General features: G+C 31.9%; 1 protein-coding gene across 1 annotated transcript in view; it reads right to left on the reverse strand.

Annotated features, from left to right (window-relative positions):
• LOC119603303 (MOXD1 homolog 2-like) overlaps window positions 1–22255 on the reverse strand; it is a 49581-nt gene extending 27326 nt beyond the window's left edge. The window contains exons 1-2 of the mRNA XM_037955303.1: window positions 21858–22255; window positions 20797–21109 (exon numbers count right to left, since the gene is read on the reverse strand). The gene's annotated coding sequence lies outside the window, so the exon portion shown is untranslated. The remainder of the gene's footprint in view (window positions 1–20796; window positions 21110–21857) is intronic.
• Window positions 22256–24446: the final 2191 nt, after the last annotated feature.

Here is a 24446-nt window from a genome sequence, read left to right on the forward strand (position 1 = left end):
TATTCTACATAAATACTTTAATGTAGACCTAAATACCTTTACCAAAATTTAGAAGGATAGGCCCATATTAACCACCTATCCCCATATATCCCTCTTTAAGAAAATCTCTTTTTTGTCAATAAATTGCTAAAATATTTCTGAATTAAGGTAAAAATTTATTTAAATGCTTTATTATTAAAAAATAACCAACATTTGTGTAGGGCATCATATGGTCGGCCTTGCCCAACTATATATTTTTACTTGTTTATTTATTGGTTTTATTTATTCATTGAAGTAGTTTGAATTGTCTGAAAATATGCATTTATTGAGTCCTTTTACGCAGCAAATACAGATTTCCCTTTTTTACCCATTTTCCCCCTAAGGGTGGGATTTATAAATATATGTACATACATATGTCTGATAGTTTATAATATTTTGGCTTTAGAATAGAAAAAAATTGTTCTTAAAGCACAAAAGTACTAATTTTGTCAGATTTTCGCCATTTGGCCTATTTTTTGGTCCCTTTCCGGTCCAATTTTCGCAGTGGCGCTTTGCTAATATATATTTCTAAAAAATTAAGTAGTTTAATCGAAAATGCTTTTGCTTAAGGATAGACAAAATCAGTATTTACTATCAAAAGTACTCATTTTGCCCGTTTTTCACCCATTTTGCCCCCTTTTTGCCCTTCTTAGTCCAAGTTCTAAAATAAAATATAGCCTATAACACTCTCCAAGTATAGATCTAACTATGTTCCAAATTTGAATCGGTCCAGCCTTTTAGGCGTGATTAACGAACAAACAAACGAACAGACTTACAAAGAGATTTATAATATATATTAGGATTCGTAATATGAAAACCCACCGATTGTAAAAGCTGTGTGACTTGGGATGTTTTATATTAAGATCTTAAATTTAGTCAGCACCAGTTAAAAGATTATCGACATAAAAGTCTCTCTTTACGACTTTAGAGCCAATTGGCACAACTCCTTTTGAATCGTAGGACCGATTATTAGTAAATCATTAAGAGAAAGTTATGCCGACGTTTTACAAGAGGCGTCAAAAACTACCCAAAGTTTTGTAGTGGAACTTTGCGGTCGTAATACACATTGATGTGGAATAAAATAGTGATAAACATAGGGTACTTCATTGTCTGCTATAAACAAATGACCCAAATTAATGTACTCTTTCATGAATGATTTGTACAACTCTTTCGACTGTGGTTCTTTTGACAGCCAACGATCTAAGGATAAGAATCGTCTTTTTGCTGTTTCAAAAGAGAGACCCAATGTATTTGGATCTTCTTAAAAGAAAGTGCCACTTTAAATCTGCCTGATGGCAATCGCTGAACAGATTTCGAAAAGCTTTTCTCACATTCCTGACGTCCAATTGATAGAACATTTGACTCTTTAGGAATTTCTTCTAATTCCCAAAATCTACGAACTATTGAAACTAATGAATCTTCGTTTTCATTAATGACATGAAAGAAATAAAATAAAGGTAGGGCTTACATCGCCTCTAAAGCTGTCATATTCAAAATTGGGAAGGTGCCGATTGGAAGGACTGTTACAACAAGCCTCGAAAAGGACACTAAAATACCTAAGACCACAGCATCAGTAGCAACTACTGATAACGTTAAGGAGACAAATTCTAAAAGCGAGGAAGGTACTACTACTCACCAAAAGATGGTGCAGCTGGTTAAAGGGGCAATTAAGAGCTTCGAAAATGCCGGATGGCATTTTCCCGGCACTCTTACACATGGAGGCGGGACCGGTTTCCGTACATCTGTCTCAGGTATTCACTGCATGTTTGAAATTCACACACACAGAAAAAAGATCGATCGGAAATCGGTTACTGTTACAAATACTTATCAGCTGCATAAGAATTTTGTTTATAGCTATTAAAAATCTATAAATGCAACAAATTTGCTATAATTGGAACAGAAAAAAGATAAGTGTAATCAAACTATGGTTCAAACAACTAAACATTTACGGTTGTATTCATAAAAAGTTAATTTAGGTTTATTAAACATTATTAAGCAAAATCCACGAAAATGGTATTCATAAACGTCAAATAGCTTAAAATACCTTCAATAAACCAATGACAAATACTTTAAGCCAACAATAAGTTGAATTCTTACAAATTTTGTCTCTGATTAAGCTTTTTTCATTAATTTTAGGTTGAAGACGAAAACTAATCATGTTTTATTCTGAAATGAAATCTAAAAATTGTAATTTTAACGTTTACAAATTTGTAAATAAAATTCCAGATAAATTTTAAACGATTATATTTTGGTGAAAAAAACTAAAATCTAGGCATTATTGGATTAATAGATGAATATTTGACAGTATTCCAGTTGGTCAATACTATTTTTGGCAATTTGGAAATGCCCGCCTGTCAATCAGATCATGGCCACAATCATTTTATTTGTCTTTTTCATAGTTTATTCGCTAAATATAAAGCCATGAAGTAATTAAGAGTGTAAATTATATTGATTAGTGTTCTATCAATGCAAAATATCTTCTCCGGCAATAAAATGTAGTCTTCTATCAAAGAAATTTATCAGTATTTGCAAAAATTAATTAAAAATTGCTATAAAAATAAGTAAAAATAACAAAATGTGCATAGTGATGTTTATTTTGTCACAAAATATTCGTTATTCGAATACTTTTAATTATAATTAAAAATATATATGTTATATTCATTCATCTGAACTAAATATATATTTATTGTAGCCATGTATACATTTATTTTTCTTAAAAGTTCGTTCTTATTTTCAAAAATGTGTTATAACCAAAAATATAAAATTAAGAAAACCGACTCAACGAATATTTTATCCTAATTGTTCGCAACACTAACACAGAAAATGACAGCCAAATTGTACAGTGATGCCAAGTTAAACAATAAACAGCACAATAGTTAATGTAGGTTTATTATTTGTTTATGAATACCACAATTTTATTAATGGCTTTTAAGTCTAAAGTGTACTTTAACTATTGTGTGATTTAAATCTAAAATAAGCATTTTTTATGAATACAACTGTTAGTTTGTATAACCAATTTGAGCTTTTTAAACTTTTATTTTATTATTTCGTCAAGTACAGCCAAATTTAAATTTACAATTATTCACTGTAATAAGAAATATCAGTACTTACAATCATCATTTTGGTTATATTAATATATTTAAAACAAAAATACGTTATTGATGATCATATATCAATATTTATATAAAGAGTATAGAAAATTCGATTATATTAATTACAATTAAGCTTCATTCGGTACTTTTAACCGCAATATTATTAACTTCGATTATCTTGATTAAAATAAATCTTTTTTCGGTACTGCCAACCGACAATAACATAGATAATTATTTGTGCCTTGACTTTTTAAAATAGTTCTAAAATAAAAAACAATAATTATTTTTATGAAATTTAAAAAATATTTTTTCGCAAATAAAAACGCTATAAATTCGATTAGTGGTCGCATTTATAAATTATTGCCAAGGTAAGTTAACAAAAACTGTACCATTGTCAAAATAAGTGTAACTTAACCATTTTTCTTCTTTTAGAAAATTATGAAAATGCAGTAAATTTCTCCAATATGTATGTTTTTATAATATGCATGTTTACAAATTGGTTAAAATTATGATGTAACTAGCGAAATTCGGGTCGATCCATCCATACATAATTACGCAGGAATGTTTCTTGCTAGTTCATTTTACCCTTTAAATTGGAAGAACTTTTTATCATCTGGTCATTTGGGAATGTAGGTATGTATGTAATTGAAATCGAACAGATCAGAAATATTGTCAGAAATAACAACATCAGCAAGATCACTAATTATCGGAAAACGAGTAAATAATATAGGAATATTAACGGCCTTGTTTTACGTATGTAAATATTTGTATAATAAGTATGTACATATGTAATTCAAAATTTTATTTGTTTTCAGATCAATGATGTGAATTGCGTAGTGCTATCGTTTTTCCCTATTTGTGTTAAGCTGAGCCGTCTTCTCAACAACAGTTTGATGTTAATGTACAAACTCCGCTGAAGTTGAGACATGTTGGTGTCCGTTTTAAAAATGATCCAAACGGTGCACAATACATTATCCAAATTATGTAAAAACAAACTATAAGTACTAATAAATAAAAAAAATAAAATAAATTTAAAACTATAAGCTCATATATTTTAATTGGTTGTTAGAACTGTTAGTTTCGGTCTCTATAACCGAATTATATTTTCAACCTAGTAGTTACGCTCACTAAAATTTCATTGACTTCAATCGAAAATTCGGTAATAACAACTAACCTTAGTTCTAAAAATATAGTATTAACAGCTGAATTATTCGGTAATTGCAATCGACTCATGTGATAGTACATGTAACCGACCAAATTCGATTGGCAACAAATTCGGTTGTGATAACGAATCTGTTTTCTCTGTGCATATACTCCCATTAAATGGCATGATGCAAAGGTAATATTTATATCCAAACCAAGGAAACCTAGCTATGCGACACATAAGTCTTATCGAACGATAAGTCTTACGTCCTTCCTACTTAAAACCTTGGAACGGATAGTCGATGGTATGGTTAAAAGCAGTATACTCGACAAATACCTACACACAGAAAAAAGCTTGGTTGGAAATCGGTCACAGTTGCAATTATTTATTTATTATAAAAGAATATTAGTTGTAATTATTAAAAAACAATACTTTCAACATATTTTATATAATTACAACTGAAAAAACATAACTGTAATCGAACTAAGGTTCGCCTAACTATACATTCAGTTAATCTAACCAACTTGAGCTTTATAAACGGTTATTTTAGTTATGTAATTAAACAAGACCGATTTAAATGTATAATTATTTGCTTCAACTGTAAATATCAGTACTTGTAATCAAAATTTTGTTTACATCTCTTTATTAATGCCAAACATTTGTTTTTAGTTGTGGTACCCACATACTTAATTAAAAGTATAGAAAGTTCGGTTATATTAATAAAATAAAGAATAATTCGGTATTTCCAACCGAAAAAATATATATTTATTACAATAAAATCTAATTCGGTATTTCCAATCGAATTTAGTATACAAATGATTAGTTTACTTGACATTTGAAAATACATATTTAGTACTAAAATAATAAATAAATAAAAAGAACAATCATTTACAAATAAAATAAAAGATTGGAAATAAATAGAAGTTTTGCAGATTTTTAAGAAAATTGTAAGTAAATGAAACTGTTTCCATGTAAAAAATAAAAAATAAACATCACACGATTAATTTCAGAACGCTGTGTGTCCAAACCTACAACCGAAAAATCCTCTGCCAAGCCTTGTGATAAGAAACAAGAGAAGAAGTCTTCGACTACTAATTGCAGCAGCCGGATCCAGCTGAAAAAACCTGTTGTTGCTACTAAAAAACCAGTTGTCAAGAAAGCCACTCATACCCAGAAAGTTGCCTCTAAAACTCAGCCAAAAACTAAGAATACTAAAAAGAAGGCTGCAGCTTGTAATAAGCACAAACTCTCAGCAAAGTCTCGTGTAGCTGCTAAGGACAAGAAGGTTGGTAAAAAAGGGTACCTCGAAGGCTAATGCTGCAGCTTTGCTAAATATATATAAATAAAGAGTAAATAAAAAATACAAAAAAATAAAAAACATGTATTTTTATTGGTTCTTAATATTGTAGTTTCGGTTCCTGTGATCGAATTGTTTATAATAATTAGTAGTTACGCTAACTAAAATTTCCCTGGATTCAATTGAAAATTCCGTAGTAACAACCAACCTTTGTTCTAAAAAGTAGTGTTAAGGAACGTAATTTTCGATAATTACAATAAATTTTTGTGGAAGTACATGTAACCGAACAAATTCGATTGGAAGCAAATTCGGTTGTGACAAAGAATCTGTTTTCTCTGTGTAAAATTTAAGCAACATGCTTATGTAAAGGGACGATTGGTGGAAACCTCTTTAAACGAAGTTGTCCGCTACATAGGTGCATCCTTTGATAGCAAACTACACACAGAAAAAAGATCGATCGGAAATCGGTTACTGTTACAAATACTTAGCAGCTGCATAAGAATTTTGTTTATGGCTATTAAAAATCTATAAATGCAACAAATTTTCTATAATTGGAACAGAAAAAAGATAAGTGTAATCAAACTATGGTTTAAACAACTAAAAATTTAGTTTATATAACCAATTTGAGCTTTTTAAACTTTTATTTTATTATTTCGTCAAGTACAGCCAAATTTAAATTTACAATTATTCACTGTAATAAGAAATATATTTAAAACAAAAATACGTTATTGATGATCATATATCTATATTTATATAAAGAGTATAGAAAATTCGATTATATTAATTACAATTAAGCTTCATTCGGTATTTTTAACCGCAATATTATTAACTTCGGTTATCTTGATTAAAATAAAGCTTTTTTCGGTACTGCCAACCGACAATAACATAAATAGTTATTTGTGCCTTGACGTTTAAAAATAGTTCTAAAATAAAAGACAATAAATGAAACACACATTTTTATGAAATTTAAAAAAATATTTTTTTCGCAAATAAAAACGCTATAAATACGATTAGTGGACGCATTTATAAATTATTGCCAAGGTAAGTTAACAAAAACTGTACCATTGACAAAATAAGTGTAGCTTAACCATTTTTCTTCTTTTAAAAAATTATGAAAATGCAGTAATTTTCTCCAATATGTATGTTTTTATAATATGCATGTTTACAAATTGGTTAAAATTATGAGATAACTAGCGAAATTCGGGTCTATCCATCCATAATTACGCAAGAATGTTTCTGGCTAGTTCATTGGACCCTTTAAATTGGAAGAACTTCTTATCGTCTGGTCATTTGGGAATGTATGTATGTATTTATGTAATTGAAATCGAACATATCAGAAATGTTGTCAGAAATAACAACATCAGCAAGATCACTAATTATCGGAAAACGAGTAAATAATATAGGAATATTGACGGCCTTGTTTTACGTATGCAAATATTTGTATAATAAGTATGTACATATGTAATTCAAAATTTTATTTGTTTTCAGATCAGTGATGTGAATTGCGTAGTGCTATCGTTTTTCCCTATTTGTGTTAAGCTGAGCCGCCTTCTAAACAACAGTTTGATGTTAATGTACAAACAGCATACTAACTCCGCTGAAGTTGAGACATGTTGGTGTCCGTTTTAAAAATGATCCAAACTGTGCAAAGACAATACATTATCCAAATTATGTAAAAACAAACTATAAGTACTAATAAATAAAAAAAATAAAATAAATTTAAAACTATAAGCTCATATATTTTAATTGGTTGTTAGATCTGTTAGTTTCGGTCTCTATAACCGAATTATATTTTCAAATTAGTAGTTACGCTCACTAAAATTTCATTGACTTCAATCGAAAATTCGGTAATAACAACTAACCTTAGTTCTAAAAATATAGTATTAACAGCTGAATTATTCGGTAATTGCAATCGACTCATGTGATAGTTCATGTAACCGACCAAATTCGATTGGCAACAAATTCGGTTGTGACAACGAATCTGTTTTCGCTGTGTATATACACTGGCGGTATGCATTGACACCGAAGGCGCTTTCAATAACGTGCACACTGATACTCTTATCCAATCCCTAGACCAGTTTGTGGAGAAGAGCTGAGGAGGCTCTGAATACGGCCTTGAGTTGGGCTCAACCGAGAGGCCTCAATGTTAACCCGGCAAAAATAAAAATCTGTCTTTTCACGAGAAAGACAAAAAATTTCTAAGTATACTTAACCTTGCTTCCTGGACAAGAACGGCTCCTAACTTTAGACGAACTGGCCAAAAGCGGTTACAGGACACGTCATCGATGTATACTGGATATATTGGAAGGTTATACACAATCAGCGGACGTGCCTGATCGTATACCAGACACAGAATATGTCGGAAACTTTGAAACGCTGATCTCAGATAGAATGTCACGGTCAAGCGGAACATTAGAGCAAATACCATTAGGAATCCGTTGTTACACGGTTGGCTCTAAATTGAGGGACAAAGTGGGGCTGGGGTTCTATATTGAAGACCCAGAAACAGAATATACCACCGTTTACCAAAATCATAACACAAGCTTTCAGGAAGTAGTACGAGTAGTACCTCTTGGAATAATGAAACAGTGGGTAGAACCACGAAGATCCTATGGGGTGACCCTGATGAGAGGACGACGAAAAATGTCCTCAAAATGAGCAAGTCTGAAGTTAGTACGAATTCTGAGTGGACACACAGGATTACGAGCACATCTATGCAAAATTGGACGTGCGGATTCAGACGAATGTAGAGCATGTGGAGAGGACAGTGAAACTCTGGAGCACTTTATTTGCCACTGCCAGGCATTCGTGGAAGTTAGATCCAAGTATCTTGGAAGTGATGTTATTCCGGAAATAACATTCCTGACTAACACTGATTGGAAGATTCTGGGAATTACGTTCAGGACACTGAGTTTCTGAATAATTAATTGAGTTCCCTTTTTTCCATGATAAGGAGCGCACAACAGGCCCTATAGTGTGTAGGTGTATTTCTTGGGATTTGATGTAGTATACATCCTCCTATCAACCTAACCTAAATGACATTAATTCTTTAAAGTGTTTTAATTCTTTTTATTTTCCCGAAACTATCCATCCTAGAAGTGTTTTCTGGAGTGTTGGGATATTTGGATTCAATTCAATTTGACCAACGCATAGTAGCTTGAAGAAAATCTCAGCGTCGATCAACATATCAACTCTTTGTGGTTTATTAAAATATGGATCAGCCAATTCATGGGAATTCACTCCAGACTTCATGTAGTCTGAAGTTTACTGATGTCGTATTCCATTTCTGTACTCGTACTTTTAATAATGAGCTTTAAAGTCATTTTCGGAAGGGGACCTAAAATGGGGGTAGGGTCAATTATTGACCGATCCTCATAAAATTTGTTAGGGAGATTTTGGATCATGCGAAACTTATTTATGTCGAATTTTATCGCTTTATTTTTATGCGTTAAAGTAATTTTTTAAAGGGACCTTATATGGGTGGTAGGGTCAATTGTGGACCCACCCACATAAAATTTGATAGAGAGATTTTGGCTCGCATGAAACTTATGTGTCGAATTTCATCACTCTATTCGTATTTTTAAGCCAGTAAATAGCGTTTAAGTAATTTTCTGAAGGGGATCTTATATGGGGGCAGGTCAAATTATTGACCGATCCATATAAAATTTGGAAGAGAGATTTTGACACGTATGAAACTTATGTATATGTGTCGAATTTTATCGCTTTATTCGTATTTTTAAGTAAGCAATGAGCGTTAAAGTAATTTTTTTAGGGGACCTTATATGGGTGGTAGGGTCATTTGTAGACCCACCCACATAAAATGTAGGGTGAATTATGAACCGATCCTCATAAAATTTGGTAGAGATATTTAGGCTTATATGAAACTTATTTCTGGCGAATTTCATGGCTATACTCGTTCTTTTTAGACAGATATGCCCGTTAGAGCTGTTTTTCGGGGGTTCATTTGTATGGGGGCTATCCGAAAACGTGGACCGATATTTCAATACCAAACAATAATCAATATCAAACAAACCTTACCTATAGAGAATATTTGTGGAAAATTTTAACCCTCTAGCTCATTCCGTTCGGACTCTATCGTGCTTTCAACAGCCAGACGGACAGACGGACGGACATGGTTAGATCATCTTAGAATTTAATAAGGGCCCAGAATATATATACTTTTATGGGTCTATGACCAATATTTCGATGTGTTACAAACGGAATGACAAAATCAATATACCCCCATCTCTTTTGATGGTGAGAATCCCATAAGGCCTCTTGGAATAATGAAACGGTGTGTAGAACCACAAAGATCCTATGGGGGGGACCCTAATGAGAGCAGGATGAGAAATCTCCTTAAATTGAGTAAGTCTGAGGTTAAATAATATGATGGTACGGCACAGCTATACAAAATTGGACGTGCAAATTCAGACGAATGTAGAGCATGCGGGGAGAACAGTGAAACTGTATAGCACTTTCTTTGCCACTGTCAGACATTCGTCGAAATTAGATCCAGATATCTTTGGAATTGCGATAAATATAAAGCATTCAATAAACACTATGTTTTTTATTCCATTAAACATTTTTCTTCCATAAAAAGGATCTCATAACAGGCCCGATACTGGCCTAATGATCCTATCAATCTAACCTTATATGATATGCATTAGCTTTACCAAAACTTTAAGTACATCAAACAAGATATTTTTTGGGATTACTTTCTTACTTTTTCACCGAAATAGATAATCACCAAAAATGATAGACATGTCAAAAGACTGAAAGCTAATTAAGAATCACCCAATTTTTTAAATAATGTTTGTACCATTTGTACGTTAATGGCTTTTTAACGTTTATTCGTATAGACATTTTACATACTTTTGTTAAGAATTTGTTATTACATTGTCTTCAAAATTAGAGTGTGCTCGAAAAAAAGAATTATTAAGTGTTTGGGAATAAAAGTGAAATGTCGTCCTAAATTACATACTTTTTTCTTACCATTTCATAAATTTCTGTTCCACATTTATTTGCAATGTGGCACGTCGTAAATGAGAAGTAAGTTGAAAGGATGGAAATAATATAATGCATACATTTCAAAATAGATATGGGGCTTTAATGTATTACACGTAGCATGCCAAGCCAAACCACAGTCTCTCGCACTGCCTGTATTCGCTTTCAGTGCACATCCAAATCAACTACACAAGATAAATGTGAAAAATGGCAAATAAAACAGTAGAATAAAACAACAAATTTTTTGTGTATGTACGTACAATCGAAGTAATTCATCATTTCCGAGCATTGTCTATACATATTAGGGATGCCAATCCCGAAATCCCGATCCCGAAAATCCCGGGATTTTTCGGGATTGGCAAATCCCGAATCCCGGGATTTGGAAAATAAATCCCGGGATTTTTTCGGGATTAGGATTTGTTTCAAAAAACTGTTTTTATTTTCTTTTTTGAGCCATAATTTTCATTAATTTGAAAATTACGATCTTATTTTATTTTTGACTCATGCAAAACAAAATTCCGCATAGCTAATTTTATACATATTAGAACCTTTTATTTTTTAAAGTGGTATGAGTCCATACACATAGCACATATAAATTTATTTATTCACTTCGTTTTTATACCTTACACCACTTTAGTGGGGAGGGTATATTGGGTTTGTGCTGATGTTTGTTACACACAATAATATTGGTCCTATACCTTAAAGTATACCAATCGGCTCAGAATCATTTTCTGAGTCGATTTAGCTATGTCCGTCCGTCCGTGTAAACCTTGTAATCAAACTACAGCAATTTTGAAGATAATTCAATGAAATTTTGCATGATCTTCTATTGTACTAGAGACGGATCCTATTGAAAATGGATAACATCGGTCCAATATTTGACCTAGCCCCCATACAACTGAACCCCCCAAATAGGGTTTTTAAGTTCACAATTATGTTCAATATACTCGTAACTCGACAAAAAGCTGCAAAACCAAGTTCTATACTAGCCTTCATGACCCTGATGTATTTTTTGATGATGCGGCCTCATTTGACCCTAGCCCCTATGCAAAGCCCCCTTCGAAATATGACTTAAATGTACACAATTTTATTCAACAAAAAATAGCTAAATTATATCTGAGGCAAGGTACAATTCAACTTAGATGCTTTATTATAAACAATAAATCACATTTTATTTTTATAACTGGTGTAGGGTATTATATGGTAGGCTTCGCCCAACTATAACTTTTTACTTGTTAGCACATTGCAATGTTGGTCGTAGACCGACCCAAAAAGTATACACATTCTGTGTCTGCAAGCTGAAAACACGAGTTAGAAGACTCATTCTATTTGGGCTGCAAATTTGGACCAAAATTGACACAAGAAAACCTAATTGGACCTCCTCTGAAAATCACATTGATGCTGATATTAATATCAATACATTACAATATTTTGATGGTGGGTATTTAATTTCGGCACAGTCGAATACAAACTTTATTTTTCAATACTAGAGGATTTTACATTTCTAACTTTCTACAAATCTGAATGATACCGGTAAAGGTAAATTACCTTGTTCTGAATGCACCTAAAATTTTAAATTAATACTACGAATATAATAATATGTTCCAAAACTAATATGTATTTTGAGTAAAATTCCAAATATTTTTCAAAGAATAGGTTTTAAATTGATGTTCGAATAATTGAATTGGTATCTGTTATAATTATTAGTTCACATGGAACAGTATGAGGTTTTAAAAAGTGCTTATGTCTAATTTCGGAACTTGATATTTATTTTTATTTAGGAAGTAAGTATGTATTTAAAAAGTTTCAGAAATTATGCAATTCTAAAAGTTTTTATTTAAAAATTGGAATTAATTGGATTGTTTTAATTTAAATATATCTTCTGTCTGTTAAATTTCCACAAAATTAAACAATTTTCTTTACAAATATGATGATTTAAAGATTTTCATATATAAAATAATTAAATTCATGTAATCCCGAAATCCCGTAAAATCCCGAAATACCGAAAAATCCCGGGATCCCGAAAAATCCCGGGATCCCGAAATATCCCGGGATCCCGGGATTGCAATTTTCAAAATCCCGAATCCCGGGATTTGTAAAAGCCAGTCCCGTTTGGCATCCCTAATACATATGTATGTACATATACATATTTATACGTACATACATACATATGTATGTACTTCGTATAAATACATTAGGGGGTTTTCATGAAAATTTGTATTTAAAGATCTATTATAAAAACTGTGTTCCATCAGCTGTAAAGTAGAAGAATGCTCTTACCAGATATAAATTAGTATTTTTATACCCACCATCAAAAAAGATGGAGGTATATTGATTATGTCATTCCGTTTGTAACACATCGAAATATTGGTCATAGGCCCATAAAAGTATATATACTCCGGGACCTTATTAAATTCTAAGACGATCTAGCCATGTCCGTCCGCCCGTCTATCGGTCTGTCTGTTGATATCACGTTTGGGACCACACGGGAGGAGCTAGACAGTTGAAATTTTGCATAAATATTCTCTATCGCTAAGGTTTGTTTGGTATTGAAAATGCGCATTATCGGTCCACTTTTTCGGATAGCCCCCATATAAGTGGACCTCCAAAAAACGGCTTTAACGGGCATAACTGCTTTAGAAGTACGAGTATAGCGATGAAAAAATTGCAGTTGTAATCACTTTTTATATCCTACACCACTTTATTGGGTTGTGCTGATGTTTGTAACATACAAAAATATTCGTCCTATACCCACCTTAAAAAAATACCAATCGGCTTAGAATCGTTTTCTGAGTCGATTAAGCTATGTGCGTCCGTCCGTCTGCTGGCTGTCCATGTAAACCTTGTACGCAAGGTACAGGTCGCAATTTCCACGTTAATTGGATGAAATTTGGCACATACGCTTTTTTTGGTTGGAATCGGTCCATTATTTCACCTAGCTCCCATACAACAGAACACCCCGATAAGGGCTTCTGAGCTCATAATTATGTTAAATATACCTGTATATCGATAAAAAGCGGCACAACTAAGTTTTATACAAGTCTTGATGACCTTACCAAATTTCATAAATATCGGTCCTCATTTGACTCCCATACAAAGTTCCCTTCAGAAAATTACTTGAATGCACAAAATTAACTTGTAAGCACAAATATCGCGATGAAATCCAGCACGAATAAATATTATATAAATACATTCACAAAACTTTATCGGACTTGGTCCATATTTGCCCCCAGTCCCCCATATAAAGCCTCATTTAGAAAATTAGTTTTTCATCCATAAATTGCTGAAATGTATCAGAACAAGGTAATATTGAAGATAAATGCTTTATTATGAAAAATAATTCACATTTAATATTCATAACTGGTGTAGGGTATCATATGGTCGGTCACGCTCGACTATACATTCTTACTTGTTTTTCTTTTATCTTATTTAAGTACATATGTATTTGTAGATATTTAGAACCCTGCAGTACGACGAACTAGTTCAACAACGGCGATATTAACAGCCACTAAGAACAACCAGTGAATTTTCAACCCACTAGCGATGTTATTTACTGGTGAATTTAACATGGGGATGTCATTGAGAGTGGCCGATTGACACCGTATGCATAACATGATTCCATAAATATCACTAGTTCAAATTCTCCAAAAAAAAAAAAAACAAAAAAATAAATTCTAAAACTGGGGTTGAACTTGGGGTCTATTGTTTAGTAGCTAGAAGCTCTCACCACTGTGCTGCTGACCTCCTTTTCACACAAAGCTCTAATTGTTGTTATGAATAACAAGAATTTTTTTTAACAATTTTTGCATTTTCTGCTTCATTAAATGCAAACGGTCCCTTTTAGCATTACATTTCGTCAGAAATGTGACATGCGGTTACTTTAAGCACTACATGTGGCTATCAATGTGACATTTTTAAAACATATAATTTTTCTGGAATTTATTTTCATAAATTTCATGCGAAAATTTATCAAATATGAACTATTGATTACAATGGTGAAATGTAGTGAACGTGAATGGTGAAATGTAGTGAACGTTTCGAGTTAGTTGGATATGCGGTAATATAACTAGTGAAAGGTGTCAATTGGCACTTCTCGTACTGTAGGGAACTTAAGATTTCGACCACATATGTATAGGTTGTTGATGACTTTATGTACTCTAATACCAATTTAAATTTAACCCCGATCTCAAGAACAACAAACATGTCCCAATAAAAACAAGAAAGTACGGCAAACCACCATACGATACCCTACACCAATTTCGAATATATTTAAATATGATATGAAAGAGGGTTCATCTGTGGGACTGTTAATTATGGATGATAAAGCCATTTTCTGAAGAATATTTTATATGTGGGCTAGGGTGAGAGATATGTGTGGGCAAAATTTCGTCAAGTTTATTCTTTATATGGACACACAGATATACAGACTCAGAAAGTGATTCTGACCCAATATTTATGGACATTAAAATCATCAGCACAAACGCATAATACCTTCCCCACTATAGTGGTGTAGGTTTTAAAAAGTAACTAAAACTGTGTAAAACTTATTTCCATAGTTTCAGAGAAGGAACCTAGTATTTTGTTGCTAAATATTTTTTTTTATTTATTTAAAAAAATCAAAATATGTAAGTATTATTGTAAAAATGTTTAATACAAAGAAAACAAAACACAATTTTTGTTAGAAAAATTAAGAATATGTAATAAAAATGTTAGAAATATGCTAAATTTATGAATTTATAACAAAATATGCAAAAATAAGCCACAACAAATCGATGCCATTATATAATATATGCATTTATAACAAAATATGCAAAAATATGCAACATCAAATCGATGCCATTTTGTAGAAAATTCTTTGATTCGAGAAGAAAAATTGTTAAAAGTTATTTTGAGTTACTGACTACAAACATGCATTTGCATAGATATCCTTGCCCTGGATATTATAGATCACTAAATGAACATGTGCCGATTTTGATATTTGAGTACTGGTCACAAAATTGGAATTGAGTTCGTTAAAATAAATTTAATAAAATATTACGCAAGGAAATTTAGGTTTCATTAAAACATTAATGAATTTTCTAAAAAAAATTGTGTTTTTGTATTTATTAAAACCATATGTTCAATTTATTCACTTTACGAAATTAAATATTTGAAAATATTATTTCTTTCAAACTTATGTAACATAAGTTGTTCCTAATGTAGAACAACAAAACATTTTATACTAAATCTTCCTGAAATTCTCAAAATTAAAATTTAAAAAACATCATACTCCCTAATGTATGTATGTATTGTATGTATACCGCCCTCGTTCTTGGAATGACTGTCTATTCTACCGTCTGTCTGTCTGTCTGTCTGACAAAATATGTATATATGGTTGGTTTAACGGTAGGAATAAATCTGAATTGTAGGAGTGAAAGATATTAAAAATTGTCTGTTATACATTGTATGGCATATTCATGATCTGGTGTATGTGTAGTAGTAGTAAACTTACCTTTAGCTATGTCCGTCCGTCCGTGTAAACCTTGTAATCAAACTACAGCAATTTTGAAGATAATTCAATGAAATTTTGCATGATCTTCTATTGTACTAGAGACGGATCCTATTGAAAATGGATAACATCGGTCCAATATTTGACCTAGCCCCCATACAACTGAACCCCCCAAATAGGGTTTTTAAGTTCACAATTATGTTCAATATACTCGTAACTCGACAAAAAGCTGCAAAACCAAGTTCTATACTAGCCTTCATGACCCTGATGTATTTTTTGATGATGCGGCCTCATTTGACCCTAGCCCCTATGCAAAGCCCCCTTCGAAATATGACTTAAATGTACACAATTTTATTCAACAAAAAATAGCTAAATTATATCTGAGGCAAGGTACAATTCAACTTAGATGCTTTATTATAAACAATAAATCACATTTTATTTTTATAACTGGTGTAGGGTATTATATGGTAGGCTTCGCCCAACTATAACTTTTTACTTGTTAGCACATTGCAATGTTGGTCGTAGACCGACCCAAAAAGTATACACATTCTGTGTCTGCAAGCTGAAAACACGAGTTAGAAGACTCATTCTATTTGGGCTGCAAATTTGGACCAAAATTGACACAAGAAAACCTAATTGGACCTCCTCTGAAAATCACATTGATGCTGATATTAATATCAATACATTACAATATTTTGATGGTGGGTATTTAATTTCGGCACAGTCGAATACAAACTTTATTTTTCAATACTAGAGGATTTTACATTTCTAACTTTCTACAAATCTGAATGATACCGGTAAAGGTAAATTACCTTGTTCTGAATGCACCTAAAATTTTAAATTAATACTACGAATATAATAATATGTTCCAAAACTAATATGTATTTTGAGTAAAATTCCAAATATTTTTCAAAGAATAGGTTTTAAATTGATGTTCGAATAATTGAATTGGTATCAGTTATAATTATTAGTTCACATGGAACAGTATGAGGTTTTAAAAAGTGCTTATGTCTAATTTCGGAACTTGATATTTATTTTTATTTAGGAAGTAAGTATGTATTTAAAAAGTTTCAGAAATTATGCAATTCTAAAAGTTTTTATTTAAAAATTGGAATTAATTGGATTGTTTTAATTTAAATATATCTTCTGTCTGTTAAATTTCCACAAAATTAAACAATTTTCTTTACAAATATGATGATTTAAAGATTTTCATATATAAAATAATTAAATTCATGTAATCCCGAAATCCCGTAAAATCCCGAAATACCGAAAAATCCCGGGATCCCGAAAAATCCCGGGATCCCGAAATATCCCGGGATCCCGGGATTGCAATTTTCAAAATCCCGAATCCCGGGATTTGTAAAAGCCAGTCCCGTTTGGCATCCCTAATACATATGTATGTACATATACATATTTATACGTACATACATACATATGTATGTACTTCGTATAAATACATTAGGGGGTTTTCATGAAAATTTGTATTTAAAGATCTATTATAAAAACTGTGTTCCATCAGCTGTAAAGTAGAAGAATGCTCTTACCAGATATAAATTAGTATTTTTATACCCACCATCAAAAAAGATGGAGGTATATTGATTATGTCATTCCGTTTGTAACACATCGAAATATTGGTCATAGGCCCATAAAAGTATATATACTCCGGGACCTTATTAAATTCTAAGACGATCTAGCCATGTCCGTCCGCCCGTCTATCGGTCTGTCTGTTGATATCACGTTTGGGACCACACGGGAGGAGCTAGACAGTTGAAATTTTGCATAAATATTCTCTATCGCTAAGGTTTGTTTGGTATTGAAAATGCGCATTATCGGTCCACTTTTTCGGATAGCCCCCATATAAGTGGACCTCCAAAAAACGGCTTTAACGGGCATAACTGCTTTAGAAGTACGAGTATAGCGATGAAAAAATTGCAGTTGTAATCACTTTTTATATCCTACACCACTTTATTGGGTTGTGCTGATGTTTGTAACATACAAAAATATTCGTCCTATACCCACCTTAAAAAAATACCAATCGGCTTAGAATCGTTTTCTGAGTCGATTAAGCTATGTGCGTCCGTCCGTCTGCTGGCTGTCCATGTAAACCTTGTACGCAAGGTACAGGTCGCAATTTCCACGTTAATTGGATGAAATTTGGCACATACGCTTTTTTTGGTTGGAATCGGTCCATTATTTCACCTAGCCCCCATACAACAGAACACCCCGATAAGGGCTTCTGAGCTCATAATTATGTTAAATATACCTGTATATCGATAAAAAGCGGCACAACTAAGTTTTATACAAGTCTTGATGACCTTACCAAATTTCATAAATATCGGTCCTCATTTGACTCCCATACAAAGTTCCCTTCAGAAAATTACTTGAATGCACAAAATTAACTTGTAAGCACAAATATCGCGATGAAATCCAGCACGAATAAATATTATATAAATACATTCACAAAACTTTATCGGACTTGGTCCATATTTGCCCCCAGTCCCCCATATAAAGCCTCATTTAGAAAATTAGTTTTTCATCCATAAATTGCTGAAATGTATCAGAACAAGGTAATATTGAAGATAAATGCTTTATTATGAAAAATAATTCACATTTAATATTCATAACTGGTGTAGGGTATCATATGGTCGGTCACGCTCGACTATACATTCTTACTTGTTTTTCTTTTATCTTATTTAAGTACATATGTATTTGTAGATATTTAGAACCCTGCAGTACGACGAACTAGTTCAACAACGGCGATATTAACAGCCACTAAGAACAACCAGTGAATTTTCAACCCACTAGCGATGTTATTTACTGGTGAATTTAACATGGGGATGTCATTGAGAGTGGCCGATTGACACCGTATGCATAACATGATTCCATAAATATCACTAGTTCAAATTCTCCAAAAAAAAAAAAACAAAAAAATAAATTCTAAAACTGGGGTTGAACTTGGGGTCTATTGTTTAGTAGCTAGAAGCTCTCACCACTGTGCTGCTGACCTCCTTTTCACACAAAGCTCTAATTGTTGTTATGAATAACAAGAATTTTTTTTAACAATTTTTGCATTTTCTGCTTCATTAAATGCAAACGGTCCCTTTTAGCATTACATTTCGTCAGAAATGTGACATGCGGTTACTTTAAGCACTACATGTGGCTATCAATGTGACATTTTTAAAACATATAATTTTTCTGGAATTTATTTTCATAAATTTCATGCGAAAATTTATCAAATATGAACTATTGATTACAATGGTGAAATGTAGTGAACGTGAATGGTGAAATGTAGTGAACGTTTCGAGTTAGTTGGATATGCGGTAATATAACTAGTGAAAGGTGTCAATTGGCACTTCTCGTACTGTAGGGAACTTAAGATTTCGACCACATATGTATAGGTTGTTGATGACTTTATGTACTCTAATACCAATTTAAATTTAACCCCGATCTCAAGAACAACAAACATGTCCCAATAAAAACAAGAAAGTACGGCAAACCACCATACGATACCCTACACCAATTTCGAATATATTTAAATATGATATGAAAGAGGGTTCATCTGTGGGACTGTTAATTATGGATGATAAAGCCATTTTCTGAAGAATATTTTATATGTGGGCTAGGGTGAGAGATATGTGTGGGCAAAATTTCGTCAAGTTTATTCTTTATATGGACACACAGATATACAGACTCAGAAAGCGATTCTGACCCAATATTTATGGACATTAAAATCATCAGCACAAACGCATAATACCTTCCCCACTATAGTGGTGTAGGTTTTAAAAAGTAACTAAAACTGTGTAAAACTTATTTCCATAGTTTCAGAGAAGGAACCTAGTATTTTGTTGCTAAATATTTTTTTTATTTATTTAAAAAAATCAAAATATGTAAGTATTATTGTAAAAATGTTTAATACAAAGAAAACAAAACACAATTTTTGTTAGAAAAATTAAGAATATGTAATAAAAATGTTAGAAATATGCTAAATTTATGAATTTATAACAAAATATGCAAAAATAAGCCACAACAAATCGATGCCATTATATAATATATGCATTTATAACAAAATATGCAAAAATATGCAACATCAAATCGATGCCATTTTGTAGAAAATTCTTTGATTCGAGAAGAAAAATTGTTAAAAGTTATTTTGAGTTACTGACTACAAACATGCATTTGCATAGATATCCTTGCCCTGGATATTATAGATCACTAAATGAACATGTGCCGATTTTGATATTTGAGTACTGGTCACAAAATTGGAATTGAGTTCGTTAAAATAAATTTAATAAAATATTACGCAAGGAAATTTAGGTTTCATTAAAACATTAATGAATTTTCTAAAAAAAATTGTGTTTTTGTATTTATTAAAACCATATGTTCAATTTATTCACTTTACGAAATTAAATATTTGAAAATATTATTTCTTTCAAACTTATGTAACATAAGTTGTTCCTAATGTAGAACAACAAAACATTTTATACTAAATCTTCCTGAAATTCTCAAAATTAAAATTTAAAAAACATCATACTCCCTAATGTATGTATGTATTGTATGTATACCGCCCTCGTTCTTGGAATGACTGTCTATTCTACCGTCTGTCTGTCTGTCTGTCTGACAAAATATGTATATATGGTTGGTTTAACGGTAGGAATAAATCTGAATTGTAGGAGTGAAAGATATTAAAAATTGTCTGTTATACATTGTATGGCATATTCATGATCTGGTGTATGTGTAGTAGTAGTAAACTTACCTTAAAATGTAAAATATTTATGTATATTTATTCCCAAAAGTGGCTGTAATATAATCCAGATTTATTGTGTGTCGAGATGCTGTTGGCTTGATGCATGTTAGGCCGAAGGCTATAAGAGTATTACCCAGCCTTTTTTCTATTGTTATTGTTGTTATTATTATTGCTATTGTTATTGCCTGGGCCAAAAGCTATGGCCAACGAATACATACGTTTGTAACTATGAGAAATTGCAATTTCAACACACGCACTCACTCTCATGCAAATTTGAAATTGTGTAGAGTTTAAACCGTCGACACATATGCAGATCCACTATCTAACACAGAAAAACAAACACAGACATTAAAACACTTTTATTGCCGAGTATTTACAATTATTTTATTTGCCTAAGCAATTACAACAATATTAACCCTACAAAAAGGATTAGGAGCGATGCAACTCCTCATCCATATTCTGGGAACTAAAGACATACACAAACGACCACCGACAGACCGACCGACAAACAAACGACTCAATGTACGACCGACCGATAGATAGATGGATGATGCTATAGTACAACTAAAAACTGCAACAGCAAGGACTTACAGTAATTGCAGTAGTTGTTCTAGTGGTAGTGGAAATTGTTGTAATAGTATTAGTGTAGCTGCTATCGTGGTAGTCATAGTCATGCTTACTCTAAACTCCAAAACCACAGATTTATTTGATTTTCTTCTCAACAAATACAATTTATTCATACACTCGTGCATACACAAGGAGATTTTTAATTTGTTTTATACACAAACATTTACGAGACAGACAGATAAATATGTATATAGACACACTCACTCACATTCTGTAGTTATACGAGCAATTTTAAATATGAGATTCTTTTATTATATCAACGTTAACAAATGCTGAAAAATTAAAATTACTACTGACCCCCCCACCCGATGGTATTGATTATTTACAAATTGCATATGATTCAGTCTGTCAGTCGGTCCGTGTGCAAGTGTACGAGTATTTTTGCTCCCACTTCTGCTCTTTTCACTCACAAATTCACTTATTCACTCTTTGGTTAGTTGTACCTTTTAGTGCATGTATGCATCGACAGGCGAAAAGAATGACACCGATTGTGTATAGTGGGAAACGGAAGTACCCCAAATAAAATGTATAATTTGCGAAAATAGAAACAAACTACGAAAATGACTCTAATTTAAAATACCCGCGAGAGAACAAACGGTTGTGCATTTTTATTTCATTTTACATAAACATTCGATGGATGGATGTATGGATGGCTTTCGACAGGAGCTGTTTGTTTTTATTTGTTTTTTTCTCTTTAGGTTTCACCAGGAACATTCGAACAAACACGTTTAATGATGCACGCAAAAAGCAAACAAAACAATTTGCAACCTGTTCGTAGAACATCAACAAACATCAATGGCTTCCGACGGATACCATGCGACTCAAAACTAAGACAGTAACTGAATTCACTTTCTGCAGTACCTGGATTAGGTCACCTCCATTGGAACTGTGTGTCTGTCTGTGTGTGTGAACCATCTTATTGTTGTTGTTTCCTTTTCCATTTATTCCTTGCAACGTCAACTGTGAGTTTAACAGTAGACACTGGAGCGGAACAACATTGTATGTAATATGTATTCGCTCACTTACTCACAATCGGAAAATTTATTACAACACAACAATTGTACTGGCTACACAAACGGACAGTGTATATTGCAGGAGAATGTTTCGTTGCCTCTTTGTTCCTGCACGAACATTTTGGAAATTCTCACGGCTGCTATGTTGACACATACATATGAATTGGTGATAAATTTAAAGGGTACTGTTCATTTTAAATTTCACAAGTTTATAATCGATTTGAAAATTTGTTTTTCTTCTCTATTTATAGAACAATATGCTTAAAAGTACTAGGTTTGATTTACCGAAAAAAGTTAATGATTTTATTGTATATTTACTTTTTATTATTCCAACATAGCATTGACCGAAAATTGTGTATATAAAATAAATGTTTATTGAAAAATTCGACTAAGTAATATAGAAATTATTCATAACAATTGGAATACATTTTCTAATTCATATTTAAAATGTGTACTGCGACTTAGGATTTTTTAATACGGTTTTCAGTGCAGATTTTAAGTAGCCCACAAATTAAAAAATAAAATCAATGTTGATGATTTTTTGAAACAATTCTAAAATACCAATAAATTCTAAATGCCAATAAATCTTTTTAATAGGTATAAATTTAATTATGTTCTATATCGTCACCTGAAAGCAAAAAATTGTAACAAGTAACAACACTTTTAAAAATTTTACAGGAGAGAAACTAAATAAAATGAAAGCTATTGTTGTTATAAAAACGACATTTTCTTACAACTATTGTATCCAAATATCATTTAAATATAACTGTATTGTCAGAAATTGTCTATTATTATCAAAAAAGGACTTTCTGACTTTTGGAAGTGACTAATTTTTTGCATTTCAAGTGACGATATGAGATTTGAGAGATCAACACAGGCTTTGATAAAGATATCTTATTAATATTATGTATTAAAATTGGTTAAAATCTGCTACACTCTTATAAATTTTCATTTAAATTTTCCCCATTCAATTTAGGTAACCAGACTTCTAGTATAATTAAGGTAAAAATACATGTTGAAAAAAAATTTTACACACTCTGTATGCAAAAATATAAATACAAAATGTTTAAAATTACTTATTTATGTGTTTAAATATGTTTAGCAACATTTCAGTTTTATGTAAATTTAAATCTCTTGTGTCTAAAAATGTTGATATTAAAAGTAAATTTCAGAAAAGTAAATTTAGAGGATAGAATCAAAAAGGCACATCGGTGCTGGCGATATGAAGGAGAACAATAGGCTTGAAATGGGGTGTTATTCCTACTATGACACATTTATAAAAGTGTAATTTGATAAATTCTAGCTTATGTTTCAATAATCTGGTTGACTTCTTTGGACAAAAAGTGTAATATCAAACTACAACAGGGTATATGCTGCTTGGGTACAAGTTGTGCCATAAGCACAACGTTGCTAGATATTCCACTCATTGAAACATATTTAAGATATGAGGCGGCACTTATAACCGAACTGCTGATAACTTCAGGTGAACTGGCCAAAAGCGGTTATCAATGTATACTGGACACATTAGAAGGCTATAAACAATCATCGAACGTGCCTGATCGCATAGCAGACATAGAATATGTCGGAAACTTTGAAACATTGAAGCGGAACATTTCTCATGAACACTGATTAGGAAATTCTTAGGAATTACGGCCAGGAAACTGAGTTTCAGAACATTGAAAGATAATACATTCAGTGGACACTATGTTGTTTTTTTACCAACAAAACTAATTCTTCCATGAAAACAGCGCCCGATAGTGGCCTGCTTCCAATACATTAATAAATAATATGATTTTCTTATATAAAACAGTTTGTAAAAACGCCTCAGCTTCCATTGAGAAAAAATAGGTTTAGATTCAACTAATTTACTGATTTATAATATATAAATATAAATAAAAAACTCAACGATTTTGAAAATTCTAACTACAATAGTTTTCCAGATTAGCAATATGTTACATATGAGAGATTATTGCAAATTCGGCAATTTCTATCTATAGCCAATTTTTATCTATCTATGAA

Source organism: Lucilia sericata, unplaced genomic scaffold, assembly GCF_015586225.1.
Source record: "Lucilia sericata isolate MDLA Ls3-8-SP2 unplaced genomic scaffold, ASM1558622v1 Contig000291F_arrow, whole genome shotgun sequence".
In the NCBI taxonomy this organism is placed as follows: Eukaryota; Metazoa; Arthropoda; class Insecta; order Diptera; family Calliphoridae; genus Lucilia; species Lucilia sericata.